The 15,800-nt window shown below is 35.9% G+C and overlaps 1 long non-coding RNA gene and 1 pseudogene across 1 annotated transcript; one reads left to right on the forward strand and one right to left on the reverse strand.

Annotated features, from left to right (window-relative positions):
- Window positions 1-2,314: 2,314 nt before the first annotated feature.
- On the reverse strand, window positions 2,315-2,937 carry LOC122302458. Its single transcript, XR_006240471.1, has 2 exons — window positions 2,691-2,937; window positions 2,315-2,610 (listed from the first exon to the last, which is right to left on the reverse strand). It is a non-coding gene; the product is annotated as an uncharacterized LOC122302458 (long non-coding RNA).
- Window positions 2,938-12,745: 9,808 nt separating this feature from the next.
- On the forward strand, window positions 12,746-15,534 carry LOC122292777 (annotated as a pseudogene).
- The last annotated feature ends 266 nt before the right edge of the window (window positions 15,535-15,800 follow it).

Genomic DNA, 15,800 nt, shown 5'->3' on the forward strand with positions numbered 1-15,800 from the left:
AATTAATTATTACAATCAGTATTTTAATTTTTGCCAATACGCGTGTAGCAAGAATTTATTGGGAAACCATTAGGGGAAATATACAATTTCTAACATGCATGTGATATCGTATTTTATATGTATTATTTTATGATTAGTAAGTCATGAAATTTATTTTAACGTACTTTCTTGATATTAATTATTGTTTAGTATTTAAATTGCTCTATATTTTACTTTATTTCATTGTTGGGTTTTATTGCTTTATTTTATTAATTTTTAGTTGTAGTATTTTTATTTGCCTTTTTATATATATATTTTTTTGTGTTTTATTTTATTTTATTTTATTGGACCTGTATTTTTTGGATATGGCATGTTTTTAGTAGGTTTTCTCTGTTTTGGGCTCAGTCTGTTTGACTTTGTGAAACCCAGCCCGCGAGCTTGTTTTTAACCCAGCCCTCTCTTCATCAAACGGCGCCGTTTTGGCCATTCCTGAGGACTTTCTTTTTCTTTTCTTCTTCTCCTGCGTGCCGCTGTCTTCCTTCTTATTCATCTTTTCGGTTTCGTCTCTTTTTAAGCACGCTGGAGTGCATATAAGAAAGGAAAAAAATGGTGCAGGTTCCTTTTTTCTCTTGGGTTTTATTTTCAATTTTATTGATTCATCCCCTTATCTCCTTCTTATTCCAAAGCATTGTTCTCTCTCTCTCTCTCTCTCTCTCTCTCTCTTTCTCTCTCTCTCTCTTAGACAGAGAATAGATAAGAAGAATTAAAGAAGAGAGAAGACGAAAAGACAGATGAAGAAAGGAGTTTGGTTTTGGAGAGTGAAACGAATGAGAATATGCAGAATAGAAAAGATGTAAAGGTGAAAGATAAAAAGACGTAAAAGGCTAACATCAACTCCACCAATTTACACGATGTTAGTTAAAACAAAAAAATAGACGGAAACAAGAATTGTTGTTAGTAGGCTGTTAGATAACTATAAATATATATCTATATATATATATTTACAGAGGATAGGGGTGAAAAGTTTCATCGAATGCTCTCAATTAAGCAAATTTCATGAAGTTTAGTCTATCATTAACCGTTGTGGATTTCAATTATATATAATAAAACATTAATACTTCAACGTGATTACAAAAACTAATCTTTTATGGCGCTCTTTTCCTCGTAACATGGCCTCAAACAAAAACGTTTAGCTTTGTTTCTATTTTTATGCGTTATATAATATATTTGCCATCCTTTGGTATTTCATTTTAAATTAATAAAACGTTTGCCCATTAAAAAGGATCAATGATTAATTATTTTTCAAATATACTTAGCTATTAAGAAAAAAATATAAATTTATTAATATTCACTTTCTTAATTATTAAATATATATATATATATATATATATATGAGGGATATATTTGATAGTATACTATCATTTTTTTATATATAAACAAAATGCACTACCGCGCGCGTGCATGCTAAACATTTCCTTTACAGTATTCAAAGACTCCGTCCAATCCAAAAATAAAAAATAAAAAATAAAAAAATAAAAACTTGGTCATATATATACGATGCACTCCTTCACAAAGTAAATCGCTCGGGGGACTGCTGACTATTTTCAACAGACAGTGACAGCTGTTTTATTGATTCTTTATACCAGGTCCTCTATCTTGAGTATGGGCTTCCCAACATGTAAAAGAAAAATGCTATTTACGCAGGGCTTGGAGTAACCGCCGTGTACACGAGTTCCATGTGGCATTTTTAATAAAATGGTGCGTCGCACGGGGTTGAAACCTTCCCTCGATTTTTCAGTCGTGTTGATCTCCCTTTTTAGTGCTTTTCCAGACTCGGCCCCTTGTCAGTCGTATTAAAGGAGAAGCACACTTTTTCTTTGTGGGTTGTTGATTCTTTACTCTCCCTTTGCTTCCCACTCTCAACTTACCATATCTATGCTTCTTGTATTCGATCTCTACTCATCAATCCTACTTTTCTACTAACTTTTTTCTCTCAGAAAATGGATTCCAGCTGGCTTCTCTCGTCGTCTTCTTCCCTTGTTTCTTTATCTTTCTTATTCATGGTTTTGGCCATGATTCCTCTATCTCTATGCTACGAAGATTTGTTCTCGAGCTGCCGCGACTCGCGGTTCAACTGCGGAAACATCAACGATATTGGTTTTCCTTTCTGGGGAGAGAAACGACCCGATGGTTGTGGATATCCAGGATTGAAGCTCAACTGCGATAGAAGCGTTGCCACCATAGAGATCATGAACGAAAGCCCTCCAAGTTGAAAAAAAATGAAAAAGAAAAAAGAAAACAACAAACTAGACCCAAAAGGCTAAGGCCAACTCTATATTCAGCCTAACCCATCTCTTTGCCTCTCTCTTACTGTCTCTTTACACAGCTTTTGATACACCCAGAATGCCCCAACCAAACTGGAATTTTTTTTGTTGGTAAATAGTTTAATACTCCACTTGAACAAGCAAACCCAGGGAACTAGATACAACCAATTTCAAGAGGGATCTTCGGTGGGAAAACAGAAAATCGGTACCTACATTGTTCTTGCAAACAAACAAACTTGCAACAGACCCATTACATTGTTCTTGCCCACACGAACAGCACCATCCCGAACTATATACTTAACGATTTCTGGAAGTTATGCAAAAAAATAGTTAAACCAAGTTAATAATCTTGCTTGCAAGAGGAAGATTAAACAGAAAACAGAATACCTGAACAATGTAGTGCCTTTCCGGAATCGATGGCGACGGCGACGACAATGTTAGTGTGGTCTCAAAATGGGTTTTGGTGCTCGTGGAGTATATCGGAGGTTCTGGATTTCTGAAAAAAGAAATGGGTTTCAAATCTTCCAATCATGAAAATGAATTCCGTTCTTCTTCTTTTTTTTTTTTTTTAATATATCTGCTGATGTGGCATATGCCACGTCAGCCGATTCCGCAACGGGTATGCATCGCCGGGTACCTGTAGCAGTGCTGCATATAAAAGTGCCCATGTTATGGTCATTAGGCGTGCCTGGCTAGATAGCTAGCTAGGGTCACGACAGTCTCCTTATTTCTTTCTCTTAAAAAAAAATTAAAAAAAAGAATGCGGAACTACGTACTTTTTAATATATCAAAAATTTTATGTGAAGTTATTTTTCTATATTTTTATAAATTTTATTAATATAATTAATTGTATTATTTTATTAATATAAAATAATTACTTTTACCAATTACATCAATAGTTAAAATGCGCAATAAATATACATAAATAACTATATATAACAAAACTTATATAATACATATATACACACACACATATATATATATTTAATTGGTAAATATATATATGTATGTATATAATATATAATATTATATATATATATAATATTAATATATATATATTATATACATTTTAATATATAATAAAAATTAATGTAATATATATATATAATTTTTATTATATATTAAAATGTATATAATATATATATTAATATATAATATATATAATATATATAATATATAAAATGCGGCCTAGTATTATATATATATATATAATATATATGTATGTATGTATGTATGTATGTATGCGAATGCAATAAATATATACTAGGCCGATTGCAAGGTGGAACTTTTGTTAATCTCAATATGATTTGGTCTTGATAAACTAATTTATAATCAGCACCACTAAAAACAAGTATTTTTTATATGAAAAAATCTAGTTATAAATATAATTACGCATTGATATGTATACTAATCTAATGTGATTGATTAAAAAGTAAATTTTATTGAAAATAATGCTAATTTAAATTTTGAATATGAAGGAATCAGTATCAATAAGCAGATTAATACACAATTTTACTTATACGTAAAAAAATCCAGCATGGACATGAATTATTTAGTACCATAAGGATCTCTCTTGGGTAATCTCGGGACTAACTAATGTGAAAAGCCATCTGCGAGGCATGAAAATTCATGAACACACGAGTTTCTAATGTTACCTTTGAATTTCATGGGAAAAAAACATACTTGAACATTCAGTGTTTTTTTACTCCTTGAAACAAAAAATGAAAAAGAAGATCGAGCAAGGCAATATCTAAACATTTTCCTTCATAAGCTGACTTTGACTAGCTAATGGGGATTTCGTTGCTTTGCCTACAAGCTAGCTAGAATTAGAATAAGGCAGGTCGATGGCGATCGGGGCTGTGATTTTCTTAGAAATGGTTAATTTTAGTGAAAGGTCCACTTCCAATTAATATCTTTACTAAATCAATGAAGACTTGAAGCTTAATTCCAAGACTAAGATTTGGAAATTGTTAATAACTTAACATGAAGTACTACTATATATTTCTCAAATCCATCATATTAATCCACCATGCTGCAAAAAAACTGTTTAGTTGTAGTTAGTTATTTCCTATAAAAATGATTATTAATTTTTTTTATCAAAATAATTTTTTTTTAATTATAAATAATCATTCTCGTTATATATAATTCATTACAAATTGTGATTTTTTTATTTTTTTAATGCCTCACATCCTCTTGATCAACGCTATTGGCTTCAATATTACGTACGTGATTGTAAAATGAAGAAAAAAAAAATTAATAAAGAAAACTTGTTTTATCTAGTTAAGAAGTTTCTAATCTCTCCAGCAGGCAGCAGATAAGGCAATATCCAGTTAACCGATAGTCCAAGCAAATTAAATTGTTGAACTACTTTCAAAGAGAAGTTTGTTTTTGGTTAACATGGTTGTTATGAGTTGATACCTAGAGTCATATGTACTTCAGTTTTCAAGAATATCTAATTTAATGTTTTCATGTTTCACATATATTCCAATTATTGTACTATTTTTTGTCTTTCCATTTTAATGATCTCCTCCGCTTAGCGTATTTATAAAGCATTATTCACATCTTTTGTGTGTTTTAGGCTATGACAGTCATACCGGTGAATTTTATTTTATAAAAGACTATTTTTGATCATCGAAAATGAGTAGTTTTGTCAAATTTTCATTGCTAGTATAAGTTTTTTGCAACGACATATGATGCGATTATGTATACATTTTTTGGGCGCTTATATATGTATTTGTGGCAGTACATCAACGCTGCAAATAACCATGTTTTTGAGACAATTTTTTAGAATCTTTGGTATAAAGTTGTTGTAAAGCAACTTTCACAGGAACAAAAAACATTCGAGAAAAATTAATACCAGCGATTTTGACCACTTTTAGCGGCAAAATATGGCTTTGAAAAATGTCATTTTTTTTGTAATAATAAAAGACTTAACTATTAATTTAAAAATTTTAAAACTGTTAGATATTAATTTAGTTAAATTTTGAATACTTCTTAAATCATTACAGGTAATATTGGGACTAACAAATGTGAAAAGCGAGACATGAAAATTCAACACACGGGTTTCAAGTCTACCTTTGAATTTCACAGAAAAAGAACATACTTGAACAGTTTTTTGTTTGTTTGTTTGTTTTTTTTTTTTAAGCCAATTTTTTGTTTGTTTGTTTGTTGGGCTTGAAACCAAAATAAGGAAAAAGAAAATCGAGCAAGGTGACATCTGAACATTTTCCTTGAGCTGACTTCGACTGGCCGGGGATTTCGTTGCTAATGCCTACAAGCTAGAAGAATATATATATATATATATATATACACACACATACACAGAGGACAAGTCGGGGCTGTATTAATTTTCCTATAAATGGTTAGTTCAGTGAAAGGCCGCCCATTTCCAATATTATTTTATATGTACTACAATATTAAACAATTTAAATCAATGATGACTTGAAGCTCAATTATTAATTCCCAAGCTAAGTTTTGGAAGGTTATTTTCATTTACTAAAAATTAAAATATTATTTTTTTACTCTTACACTTTTATTTTACCAATTAAAATATTAAAATATTCTACACTACTTTCATTTTAAAAGATTAAATGAGCTTTGAAAATATGTTTTTTTAATATTAATTGATAAAAATAATTTGTTTAAAAATATTAATTTAATAATATTTTATTATTATATAGAGAATAAATAGTTAATCTAATATAGAGATTAAATTTAGATAGAATAGATAAATATAAAAAAATATTGATATTGATTAAATTTAAAAATGAATTTGAGCCAGACATTAAAAATGATCTGATGGAGATTTTGTTGCTTTGCCTACAAGCTAGCTAGAATTAGAATAAGACAGGTCGATCGCGATCGGGGCTGATTTTCCTAGAAATGGTTAATTTTAGTGAAAGGTCCACTTTCAATTAATATTTTTATATGGAAAATTTTTTCTCTCATCTTTATACTTTACATATTATATTTATTTTAATTTTTTTTATTTTTTTATAATAAATATGTAATATGTGGATGATAAATAAAATAATTCAATTAGTTTAATAAGAATAAAATGAAATAAAAAAAAATATATTAATATATAAAATGTGTGGTGTGGGATAATGTCTATCATTTCTCTTTTTATATACGTACTACTAATATTATTAAAGAATTTACTAAATCAATGAAGACTTGAAGCTTAATTCCAACACTAAGTTTTGGAAATTGTTCATAACTTAACATGAAAGTACTACTATATATTTCTCGACTCCATCATATTAATCCACCATACTGCAAAAGAAATGTTTAGTTGTGGTTAATTATTTCCTGTAAAAATAATTATTTTTGATCAAAATAAGTCCGATTTAGTCGCAAATAATCATTTTTTTTAATAGTGCCTCACAGCTTCTTGAGTACTATTGGCTTCAATATTATGTACGTGATTGCAAAATGAAGAAAATAAATAAATAAATAAATAAAACACGTTTTACCTAGTTGAGAAGTTTCTGATCTCTTCGGCAGAAATAACATTAATATCCAGTTAACTGATAGTCTAAGCAAATTAATTTGTTGAATTACTTTCCAAGAGAAGTCTGTTTTTGATTAACATGGTTGTTACTTGTTTGTTATGAGTTGATACGTACTAGAATCATATATACTTCAGTTAGTATATCTAATTTAATGTTTTCTTGTCACATATATTTAAATTATTGTACTATTTTTTGTCTTTCCATTTTAATCTCTTATGCTTAGTGTATTTATAATGCATTGTTCACATCCTTTGTGTGTTTTAGACTATGACAGTCATATAGTTTCACTAGTATTTTTCTTTAATTTTATTTTTTAAAAGACTATTTTCAGTGAATTTTAGTCTCCAAAAATGAGTACTTTCATCAAATTTTCATTGCTGGTATAGGTTTTTTTCTGGCGCTTATATATGTAGTTGCGGCAGTACATCAACACTGCATATAGCTATGTTTTTGAGACAATTTTTTAGAATCTTTGGTAAAAAGTTGTTGTAAAGAAACTTTCGCATCCAACGTGTGCCAAACTAAAAACATTCGGGAAAAATTAATATCGGTGATTCTGATCACTCTTAGCGGTAAAATATGACACTGAAAGGTCCTTTTTTTTTTTTTTTTTTTTTTTTTTTTTTTTGTAGTAATTAAATAATCAACTATTGATCTAAAAATCTTACAATTGGTAGATGTTAATTTGGTTAAACTTTTAACCTTTAGATCATAACAGGTAATATTGTGACTAACAAATGTGAAACGCCTATTAAAGGAGGCATGAAAATTCAATACACGGGTTTCCAAAGTCTACCTTTGAATTTCATAGGAAAAGAACATACTTGAACAGTTTGTTTGTTTGTTTGTTTGTTTGTTGTGCTTGAAACAAAAAACGAAAAAGAAAATCAAGCAAGGCGATATCTGAACATTTTCCTTGAGCAGACTTTGACGTACTGGCCGGGGATTTCGATCGTTGCTAATGCCTACAAGCTAGAAGAATATATATATATATAGGACAAGTCGGGGCTATATTAATTTTCCTAGAAATGGTTAGTTTAGTGAAAGGCCGTCCACTTCCAATATTATTTTATATGTACTACTAATATTAAACAATTTAAATCAATGACGCGACTTGAAGCTCAATTATTAATTCCCAAACTAAGTTTTGGAAATTAATGTCAGTAACTAGTATTACTATTTCTCGTCTCAATTATATTTCAGTACCTTACGGCCTCTTGACCATTGGCTTCAATATTACGTACGTGATCATTGCAAAATGAAGAAAAAATAAATAAAGAGAGCGTGTTATACCAAGACAAACAATTCCTAGTACTGCGCGCATGCAGATTCTTTCTTGACCTCTGGCGACTACGCGCGTACATATTATACGGGTGGATTTGTTGACTGAACAGCCAGACAAATCTCTTAAACAGCTGAATCTTGGTAATTAATATTATAATAAGGTTGCTTTGTTTATTAAATTAGCTTTTCATGACATGAATTTCTAATTGTTAACAACGGTACTTACGATCTAAGGCTGCATTATTTTACATAATATATCTGTTGAAATCAACCTAAGTGTGCACTGTTTTCAATCTTGGATTCTTAGGCACCAAAATTCTCACTCACTCACTCACCATTCTAGACTCACTTGGTCAAGAATGGTGGCAATTTGTCCCCCATGGTTCTCCTATAAAAGGAGATGAATTCTGAAGAGAAAACCATCCTCACTGCGGTGAGAGATCAAGGGCAGTGGAGTGAGGAAAGGAAGAGGGACGTGAGAGAGAGAAATAGAATTTTGTAGATTTTCTAAAAATCTTGTACAAATTCTATAAAAGAGGCTCCAGTGGATGTAAGCAATTTGCTGAACCACTTTAAAATTGTTTTGTGTGATTTTCGAACAGGTTAGAGGCTCAACAATTGGTATCAGAGCTTCGGTTCGTGTTACCCAGAAAATTACAGTTGTTCAAAATCAATTTTTGATCAGTCCAGGCTGTTCCTCGCGTTGAGACGAATCTGTTGCCGCAAACGGAATCGAAAACGGAGGTCGGAGGAGCATACACGCGCTCCTAGAAGGTCAGCGCGTGCACTGCTGTCATCCACGCGCCCCCACGCGCGTCGGAGGAGGAAGACGACTGAGATACACGCACCCACGCGCCCTCACGCGCGGCAGAGGTTGAAGACGCGTGAAGGAAACGCGCTCACGCACCCCCACGCGCACTACAGAGGCTCGGCGCGTGAACGCCACGCGCCCCACGCGCCCCCCACGCGCACAAGCTACTGTGGCGCGTGTTGTCCACGCGCCAGACGCGCCTCAGACGCCCTACTGCGGCGCGTGTGGTACACGCGCCAGATGATCTGGACCGTCCGATTTTCAGATCTTTGTTGGGCTAGATCTAAGCCATCCGGAGTCTGATTTCAACGATCAAATAGTACTTTCCAACTATTTGGATTATTCCGGACTCATCCGTACGGTGGGAATGTTGAGATTCGCCATCAGTACTGTCGATCTAAACTTTCGATGTGTTGCAGATCATTTTGGGCTTGATCGTAGTCAGTTGGAGTTCTATCGCGATGATCAAATAGTGGTGGCAAACTATTTGGATCATTCCGGACTCATCTGTACGGTGGGAATGTTGAGATTCGCCATCGGTACATTCGATCTGAACTGTCGAGGTGTTGCAGATCATTTTGGGCTTGATCGTAGCTAGTTGGAGTTCTATCGCGATGATCAAATAGTGGTGGCAAACTATTTGGATCATTCCGGACTCATCGGTACGGTGGGAATGTTGAGATTCACCATCGGTACATTCGATCTGAACCGTCCACGTGTTGCAGATCAATTGTGGGCTTGATCGTAGCCAGTTGGAGTCATAATGGACTCATTGGTTTTGGGCTTAATTTAAGCCAGTTGGGATCGTGAAATTTGATGGAGCAAATTTCAGATCATTGGACAATGCTGATTAACTTGTTATATCAGCAGGTTTTGGCAGTCATACAACTCATGGAGCATATTGTTATTAAGAGGAGAATCGCATCGGATCTCGTTGTGGCTTTCTTTGAAAAGCCAGTTGCAAATAACAAAGTGCAGATGAAGCTTTGGTGTGGTAGTGTGGATACGTACAGTCTAAGGAGGTTCTGTTTAGGAGATTGGAAATTTTAAGTGTGTCCATTGTGACCCTCCAATCTTTCCTGGGAACTGACTTAGTGAGGTACTATTCATTTCTACGGTAAATTCATTAAAGCAATGTCAGGAAGTAAGGTTTCAAATCTTGTCAGATTTGAGGTGGAGAAACGGTTCAATTTCAGATAAGGCAGAAGGTACTATTGTTGCCCAATAGCATTTGGCGTTGTGGTCAAAAGGTTGGGAGGTCATGAGAATGGCTATGAGTAATTCTGCAAAGAAGTCAAAGTTGAAGTTTCTCAATGTAAGAGATCTTATCCTGGATGAGGAGGTGCGCAGAAGAGATTCTGGCAAGATTTCGAGTTGTTGGTCCTGAATGTTGATTGTAAGGACAGAGGCAAGTCAAGATCTGGACAACAAATGACTCGCTAGAAATTGTGGCAAGACAGGCCACAAGAGACTGCTAAAATCAGGAGAAAATTGAGAATGATGCTGTGAATATGGTGACTGAAGAATACATGGCGTTGCATTTCTTGTAGTGCACAATGCTGTTAAAGACAGCTTGAAGACAGCAGTCATTCAGTAGTGTTTTCTCAAAGGCGTTGAAGGGCAAATCAATCCCCGAAGTCAACAGTGATACTAGCGACTGGTGAAACAGCTAGTACAAGAAGCAGTTTCGGCAAGTGGCTCCAAGTCAGTAAATGGAGATACTAGTATTTATGCTAATGTTGTGTCTCTCTCCATGAAAAAAGAGACATGTATATCCTCATGGCATGAGTTGCCATGATAGAGGATGTGTTAATGTTAGCAGGTCCACAAGTTTACACACAGGCATTGGTTTGGCATTAATGCAGGGTGTGTGGTGGAAATTCATGTCGATGACTGATGAACTTCCAGGAGAGCCAAACGTGGAATTTACACCATAGTTTTCAGCAAGGTTATTTTCGACATGGGCCGAAGTGAAATGCTTGGAATTAGTTTATTCTGAGTAGATATGCTTTTATGGTGAAGCATGATAGCGGGAGCTATGAAGATCTTCATTAAGGTGGAGCTTGGCTGTGGGACCAGTCAAAGTCACAAGGTGGAGATTGTTGCTATTGTTGCCAATAGCATTTGGTGTTGGAAGGTCACGAATGATTAATTGGTCTTGGCTAGTGGTAATTGTCGTGTGAATTAGATGAGAAAGTAAAAGGAACCCAGTTTTACTTTTCTAAAGAAATCTCCCTAGACCACGACATGAAGTACATGTGTGAGAGATGGGAACAAAACGTCAGATGTTCCAGGGATATCTACACCTAAAGAACTGCCAAGACGATCAGACCTCCATGGTGGTTACTACCTTAAAATGTATCCTGCTGAATGAAGGTAGTGAACTACGATATGAAGAAAAATCTTGCAAGAAGGGAGATTATGCAAGTCGGAGACTGCACACAAGATGGACACATGCGACTGAAGATAGCAGGAGGATGAAGGGTCAGTCACCCAGATCAGAGATGGAGACCTCAGCAACAGGTTCTCTGATATGTGTCAAGGTCTGTGCGAGACTATTGATTCCCAGTGCAGTGGGAAATGTGTTGCCCTATGTAGATGTGTTGATTAAGGGCACTGTACGTGATAAACTAAAGTTATGCATCACTTTAGTTAGTCTTCTGACTTGAAGACATGAGCTGTAAAATTGTATAAGGGATCATGCTGGAGATAGAGCTCGGCATGTTGAGAACCAGTCTCCAAGTTGGAGATTGGTGTGATTGTAGGATTATGGAGCCTGGTTTGAAAGCTGTAAGGCACCAAGCAGATTGTTCGCTCGGATGTGGCTAGAGCGAAGCAGATTGTTCGTTCGGATGAGCCTAGAGCGAAGCTCAGTTTGCTCAAGGTGTACATGAGTGCGAACTCATGGACTCAAGCAAAAGAAGAATCCTAGAGAGTTGAGATTGTGCAATTGAGCACTGGTAAATCTCCTCTGAAGAAAATCCCTTGCAAGCTCCGTAGATGTAGACGATGCTGATGCATTTGAAGATGCATTTGGAGAGGCATCTGGATATCCATTTGAAGACGTACCTGAAGATGCATGTGATAGCGGATCTCTCATGGCTGACAAGCATTCCAATGAAGGAGTGCAATCATTTGAAGAATGAATCAATTTGCAAGCAGCCTGGTATGGCACACTTGGGTGGAGGGGGTGATTGTTGAAATCAACCCAAGTGTGCACCGTTTTCAATCTTGGATTGTTAGGCACCGAAATTCTCACTCACCCACTCACCATTCTAGACTCACTTGGTCAAGAATGGTGGCAATTTGTCCCCCATGGTTCTCCTATAAAAGGAGATGAATTCTGAAGAGAAAACCATCCTCACTGCGGTGAGAGATCAAGGGCAGTGGAGTGAGGAAAGGAAGAGGGACATGAGAGACAGAAATAGAATTTTGTAGATTTTCTGAAAATCTTGTACAAATTTTATAAAAGAGGCTCCAGTGGATGTAAGCAATTTGCTGAACCACTTTAAAATTGTTTTGTGTAATTTTCGGACAGGTTAGAGGCTCAACAATATCACATTAATTCTTCATAAAGGTCAAAGAAATTAAGAAGATATATATAATGCTAAAGCATTAATTTAATTAGAAGATCATTGACGGGGTCAACAATCTATTATTATAGGAGTGGGATGAATTAAAGGATGAAAGAACCAAAGAATATCGACATGCATGATAGCGACATATATAGTTCAGCACAACTGTATGACCACATAGTCTATCTGACAGTTAAAAGTGGAGGTATCTTCAGAACTTTGGAGAGATTCAAGTTTAACACTGAAGATAAAGAATTAATGGCAGATAGCGCTGTTGGCTGTCTGGTTGACAAGTTTGCTCTCTTTGTTGAAAATGAGGTGCAGCTCTTGAGAGGGGATCGGGAAGAAGTTCAGAATCTGAGAGGAGAACTAGAGCGTATGACAGCTTTCCTGAAGGTTGCAGATGCGTTGGAAGAAAGTGACGTAGAACTCAAAGTGTGGGTTAAGCAAGTAAGAGAGATCGCTCATGAAACTGAAGATGCTCTCGATGAATATTTCATGCTTCTTCAAGCAGATGATCATGCAGATGGATTCTATGGGGCTCTCCACAAATTGTCTTGTTGTATCAAGAACATGAAAGCTCGTTATAGTATTATTTCTGAATTACAGGCCATCAGATCCAGAATAAAAAATCTTCGCCAAGTTCAGGAGAGGCTGCTTCCCAAATTCACAAGAATCGAACAAGGGAATTCGGGCTCCACGAGTGAAGGAAATACATGGCAATACCGTCGAGGCGATGCTCTTCTTCTAGACAAGACTGATTTGGTGGGGATCGATGAACCTAAGCAGCAGCTGGTGGAGTGGCTGGTGAAGGGTGGCAAGAGACTTGAAGTGGTTTCTGTGGTTGCAATGGGAGGAATGGGGAAAACTACGTTGGCAAAGCAAGTCTATGAAGATGAAGAAGTGAAGAAACATTTCGAAAGGCGGGCTTGGGTCGCTGTTTCTCGATCTTTCAAGATAGAAGAACTCCTCAAAAACATGATTAAACAATTCTTCAGCGTAGTCAGCAGACCAGTTCCAGAAGGATTAGACAGCATGAACAACGGCCTGAGGAGAATAATCAAGGACTTGCTCAAGAAAAGTAGGTACTTGGTGGTTCTAGATGATGTGTGGCACTTGAATGAATGGGACGTTCTCAAATATGCCTTGCCTAACAACAACTGTGGCAGCCGAGTAATCCTTACTACACGTAATGCCGATGTAGCCTCCACCTCTTCTGGTGTGGAATCTGAAGCTAGGGTTTACAACTTGAAATCCTTGTCCCCGGTGGAATCTTGGGATCTTTTCTGTAAGAAAACCTTTCAAGGGAATGCATGCCCTACTTATTTGAAGGATATTTGTCAATATACTTTAAGAAAGTGTGAGGGACTACCCCTTGCAATTGTAGCAATCAGTGGCGTTTTGGCATCAAAAGATAGGCGTAGAATTGATGAGTGGGATATGGTTGGCCGAAGTCTTGGGGATGAAATTGAAAGCAATGACAAACTGCAGGATCTAAAAAAAATACTTTCGCTAAGTTTCAATGACTTGCCTTGCTACCTAAAAGATTGTTTCTTGTACTTGAGCATCTTCCCAGAGGACTATTGGATCAAGAAAATGAGAGTGATTCGGTTATGGATAGCGGAGGGATTAATCGAAGCCAAAGAAGGGAAAACACTGGAAGATGTTGCAGAGGACTACCTCAACGAACTCTTGAATAGAGGTTTGTTGCAAGTGGCATCCATAAGTGGAAGGGTCAAAACGTATCGAGTACATGACGTGTTGCGGGAAATAATTGTGTCAAAGTCTAGAGATCAGAACTTCACCACCATTGCTAAAGATCAGAACGTAATGTGGCCGGATAAGGTTCGACGCCTATCTATACATAACACACTGCAAAACGTACAAGAAAACATGAGGTCTGTTTCTCGACTCCGTTCTTTGTTCATGTTTGGGGTGGTAGAAAAGGTGGACATACAAAGCTTGTTTCCTGGTGGTTTTAAGCTGCTAAATGTTTTAGATCTGCAAAATTCACGTTTAAAAAGGTTTCCAATTGATCTTGACAACATGATTTATTTGAAATATCTAAGCTTGAGGGGTACCAAGGTTAAAACCATTCCAGGAATTATAGGGAAGCTTCAATACCTAGAGACTTTGGATATTAAACATTCCCGCGTCACCGAACTGCCTATTGAGATCTTGAAGCTCCAACGGCTTTGACATCTCCTTGTGTATCATTTCAAACTTGATTACTCTTATGAATATTTTGGCTTTCGATATGGTTTTAAGGTCCAAGGAAATATAGGAGCTCTACGATCCCTACAGAAGCTCTGTTTCATAGAAGCAAACCAAGGTGGTGGCGCTATAATGATGGAGCTAGGGAAACTGTACCAACTAAGGAGGTTAGGCATTCTAGAGCTGAGAAAAGAAGATGGGAAATCTCTACGTTCATCCCTAAAAAACTGACCAACCTTCGTGCGTTGTCTCTAACTTCAATAGAGGAGGAAGAAATTCTTGATTTGCAGCACCTTTCTTCTCCGCCTCGATTGATCCAGCGGGTGTATTTGAGAGGACGTTTGGAGACATTACCTCCATGGATACCATCATTGCATGGCCTTGTCAGATTGCATCTGAAATGGAGTAGATTGAAGGAAGATCCACTTGTGCTCCTTCAAAAACTGCCCAATCTTGTACACCTGGAATTACTGCAGGTTTATGAGGGAGACACTTTGTATTTCAAGATGGGTGGATTCAACAAGCTTAAAATTTTACGCCTCGACCAATTCAGTGAACTTAGATGCGTGCAAGTGGAGGTGGGAGCAATGCCTTGTGTTGAAAAGCTAATTATCCTGCGGTGTGCATTGCTGAAAAAGGTGCCAGTAGGCATTGAATATATGACCAAGTTGAAATTGCTTGAATTTTTTGACATGCCCGAAGAGTTTATCCAGACTCTTCGTCCAGATGAAAGGGATAGTGATTATTGGAAGGTAGCTCACATCCCAGAAGTCTATTCTACCCACGGGAGAGAAGGTCGATGGGAGGTCAATACTGTTAACCATAACGTGTAAACACTAATCTCCATTGACTCAAACAAAAGCTACAGCTGTTTCCGAGATTACTGCACCTGAATGAAAATTCAAATGAAAGATCTTGGTAAGTGTTATTTAGAGTTTAAATCTTTAGATTAGACTGATCACATTTGTAGCTAGTTTAAACTCTTTTAAACTCTGTACTGATCTGATATTTATATAGGGGGGTCCTTATTCTTATCCTATCATATGCTTTGAATAGACCTGTAATTCTTTATCTATATATATAGCACGTCAATATACCA

Source organism: Carya illinoinensis, chromosome 1 (assembly GCF_018687715.1).
Source record: "Carya illinoinensis cultivar Pawnee chromosome 1, C.illinoinensisPawnee_v1, whole genome shotgun sequence".
Taxonomy (NCBI): domain Eukaryota; kingdom Viridiplantae; phylum Streptophyta; class Magnoliopsida; order Fagales; family Juglandaceae; genus Carya; species Carya illinoinensis.